Genomic DNA, 4,079 nt, shown 5'->3' with positions numbered 1-4,079 from the left:
ATGGGACTGAATGGTCTCCTCCTGTTCCTATGTAAAACGGCCATGGGACTGAATGGTCTCCTCCTGCTCCTGTGTAACTGACTCAGGGGTTGAGAGTACTCAGAGGGAAAGTGTCGGGGCGGTAGTTTCCCTTCTCTGAATTACCGATTTACTGCAAAATGTACCGTCAGTGGAGGAACCACCGAATCCTGACCCAAAATCCGACTCTGGTGGGACTCGAACCCACAACCTTTGAATGCCTTAATCTGTCATACCAACTAGAAATCCAATGCGCTATCCATTGCACCACAGAGCCAACTACGTAAAACTTTATTACAGAAGCAAAATAGGGTTGATGTTGGAAATCTGAAATATAAACAGATGAAATGCTGGAAACACTCTGCATGTCAGGCAGCATTCCATGTCTGTTTAAAAGTGGTCTACTTTCAGTCCCGGATCATTCTGTGTCATTTTAAAAGGGACATGCTGTCAGTCCCGGATCATTCTGTGTCTGTTTAAAAGGGACATGCTGTCAGTCCCGGATTATTCTGCGTCTGTTTAAAAGGGACATGCTGTCAGTCCCGGATTATTCTGTGTCTGTTTAAAAGGGATGTGCTTTCAGTCCCGGATTATTCTGTGTCTGTTTAAAAGGGACATGCTTTCAGTCCCGGATTATTCTGTGTCTGTTTAAAAGGGATGTTCTGTCAGTCCCGCATTATTCTGTGTCTGTTTAAAAGTGATGTGCTGTCAGTCCCGGGTCATTCTGTGTCTGTTTAAAAGGGATGTGCTGTCAGTCCCGGGTCATTCTGTGCCTGTTTAAAAGGGACATGCTGTCAGTCCCGGGTCATTCTGTGTCTGTTTAAAAGGGATGTGCTGTCAGTCCCGGATCATTCTGTTTCAGTTTAAAAGGGATGTGCTGTCAGTCCCGGATCATTCTGTGTCTGATTAAAACGGGTGTTACATAAGACCATAAGAAATAGGAGCAGGAGTAGGTCAATCGGCCCCTCGAGCCTGCTCCACCATTCAATAAGATCATGGCTGATCTGATCCTAACCTCAAATCTTCTGTCACTCTGCATCTACCCAAACCCATGTGATCTCCCGGGAGAGGCGAAAAACCAGATAAAGACCCAATGGCCAATTTGGGAGAAAAAAATCTGGGAAATTCCTCTCCGACCCATCTAGGCGATCGAAATTCTTCCAGGAGATCACTCTGGCCCTACATTTTCTACAGTACTTACCTTCTGTAAAGGCGATCTCCACCCCAGCCAGGAACAGGAATAAAACCATCTCCTGAAATCTAACACAGAATTAGAACACAGTAGGAGCAGAACCAGGCTACATGGCCCCTGGGCCCACTCCACTACCCACAGGGCCATGACCATTCCGAACCTAGACTCATGTCCAATTTCCTGCCCGCTCCCCGTAACCCTTAATTCCCTTTACTTCTTGGAAACTATCTATTTCTGTTTTAAATTTATTTCATGATGTAGCTTCCACAGCTTTCTGGGGCAGCAAATACCACAAACCTACCACCCTCTGAGTGAAGAAGTTTCTGCTCATCTCAGTTTTGAATGAGCAGCCCCTTATTCTAAGATTATGCCCCCTTGTTCGAGTTTCACCCATCATTGGGAACATCCTCACCGCATCCACCCGATCAAGCCCCTTCACAATCTTATATGTTTCAATAAGATCGCCTCTCATTCTTCTGAACTCCAATGAGTAGAGTCTCCTCATATGACCACCCCCTCATCCCCGGGATTAACCGAGTGAAACTTCTTTGTACTGACTCGAGAGCAAGTATGTCTTTTCTTAAGTATGGACACCAAAACTGTATGCAGTATTCCAGGTGCGGTCTCACCAATACCTTGTACAACTGCAGCAATACCTCCCTGTTTTTATATTCCATCCCCCTAGCAATGAAAGCCAACATTCCATTGGCCTTCTTAATCACTTGCTGCACCTGCATACTAACTTTTTGAGTTTCGTGCATCAGGACCCCCAGATCACTTTGTACTACAGTACTTTCCAGTTTCTTGCCATTAAGATAATAACTTGCTCAATATTATAGAGTCTGCCCCACAGAAACAGTCCATTTGCACGAACTGGTCTCCACACGAGGCTCCTCCTTCTCTATTTCTCCTCACCCCCCAAATAAAACTAGAATCAGTAATGGATACCATGAAACTATCGGATTGTCGTAAAAACCTATCTGGTTCAGTAATGTCTTTCAGGGAAAGAAATCTGCCGTCCTTACCCGGTCTGGCCTTTGTGTGACTCCAGTCCCATAGCAATGTGGTTGATTCTTAACTGCCCTTTGACATGGCCTAGCAAGCCACTCAGTTGTAACAAACCGCTATGAAACAAAATAATAAAAATGAAGCTGGACGGACCACCTGGCCTGATCCATATCAGCCTCCTCCTGAGGTCCCCACCATCACAGAAGCCAGTCTTCAGCCATTTCGATTCACTCCACGTGATATCAAGAAAAGGCTGAGCACACTGGATACAGCAATGGCTCTGGGCCCTGACAACACCCCGGCTATCATTCTGAAGACTTGTGCTCCAGCCAAGCTGTTCTAGTACAGCTACAACACATGCATCTATCCAACAATGTGGAAGACTGCCCAGGTATGTCCAGTCCACAAAAAGCAGGACAAATCCAATCCAGCCAATTACCGCCCCATCAGTCTACTCTCTACTCTCAATCATCAGCAAAGTAATGGAAGGTGTCATCCACAATGCTGTAAAGTGGCACTTACTGACCAATAACCTGCTTATTGATGCCCGGTTTGGGTTCTGCCAAGAGCACTCGGCTCCCGACTTCATTAAAACCTTGGTCCAACATGAACAAAGGAGCTGACCACCAACATCCTGGGGGTTACCATTGAACATAAATACTGTGACAACAAGAGAAGGTCAGAGGCTAGGCATTCTGCATCGGGTGTCTCACCTCCTGACTCCCCAAAGCCTTTCTACCATCTACAAGGCACAAGTAAGGAGCGTGATGGAATACTCTCCACTTGCCTGGATGAGTGCAGCTCCAACAACACTCAAGAAGTTCGACATCATCCAGGACAATGCAGCCCGATTGATTGGCACCCCATCCACCACCTTAGACATTCACTCCCTCCTCCACCGGCGCACCGTGGCTGCAGTGCGTACAATCTACATGATGCACTGCAGCAACTCACCAAGGCTTCTTCAGCAGCACCTGCCAAGCACGCAACCTCTTCCACCTAGAAGGACAAGCACAGCAGGCGCATGGGAACACCCCCACCTCCAAGTTCCCCTCCAAGTCACACACCATTCTGACTTAGAAGTATATTGCCAAACCTTCATCGTCGCTGGGTCAAAATCCTGGATCTCCCTCCCTAACAGCACTGTGGGAGTACCTTCACCACACGGACTGCAGCGGTTCAAGAAGGCGGCTCACCACCACCTTCTCAAGGGGCAATTAGGGATGGGCATTTAATGCTGGCCTTGCCAGCGCACCCACATCCCATAAACGAATTAAAAAAATCCTATCAGCATATCCTTCTATTCCTTTCTCCCTTCCTCTTAAATGCATCTGTAGTATTACGCCTCAACTACTGCATTCTCAGCGCTCTTTGGCCAAAGAAGTTAATCCTGAATTCCCTGATGGATTTATCGGTGAGTATTTGTGAACTGTCTTCTCTGAGCTAGTTCCTGACTCACTCACAGTAGGAAGCATTTTCGCAGTGTTAATGTGCAGCTGCGATGGCCGAGTGGTTAAGGCGTTGGACTCGAAATCCAATGGGATTTCCCCGCGCAGGTTCGAACCCTGCTCGCAGCGACTTGGATGCAAAATCTTTATTTTATTTCATCGGCTCCCTGTGGCGATCACTGGCCCCGAAATTGATCAGAATTCCCTCCACTGCACTTTATTACACTGATGAACCCAAAGTTCCAATTGAAACACTAATAATTTTTCGGCATCAATTAGATATTGTGGATTTGTTGGGAACTACTGAGCAATACACACACAAAGCAGCATCAAAAATACTAATTAATAAAGAGCCCTGCAGTGTTTGGTAGGGAATCACCTTCAGCTATTAAGTGGGAACACGGTTTGGTTTT

At 46.6% G+C, this 4,079-nt stretch overlaps 2 non-coding genes across 2 annotated transcripts; one reads left to right on the top strand and one right to left on the bottom strand.

Moving 5' to 3' along the window:
• Positions 1-201: 201 nt before the first annotated feature.
• trnar-ucu (transfer RNA arginine (anticodon UCU)) lies at positions 202-295 on the bottom strand. Its single transcript has 2 exons — positions 259-295; positions 202-237 (listed from the first exon to the last, which is right to left on the bottom strand). It is a non-coding gene; the product is annotated as a tRNA-Arg (tRNA).
• Positions 296-3,713: 3,418 nt separating this feature from the next.
• trnas-cga (transfer RNA serine (anticodon CGA)) lies at positions 3,714-3,795 on the top strand. The gene has a single exon. It is a non-coding gene; the product is annotated as a tRNA-Ser (tRNA).
• The last annotated feature ends 284 nt before the right edge of the window (positions 3,796-4,079 follow it).

The sequence above is a fragment of the Somniosus microcephalus genome, unplaced genomic scaffold, assembly GCF_052327205.1.
Source record: "Somniosus microcephalus isolate GS21.2 unplaced genomic scaffold, FLI_Smic_1.0 unresolved_chr3, whole genome shotgun sequence".
Taxonomy (NCBI): domain Eukaryota; kingdom Metazoa; phylum Chordata; class Chondrichthyes; order Squaliformes; family Somniosidae; genus Somniosus; species Somniosus microcephalus.
The sequence above is the reverse complement of the archived record's forward strand: the minus strand, read 5'-3'. Positions and strand labels throughout refer to the sequence as shown.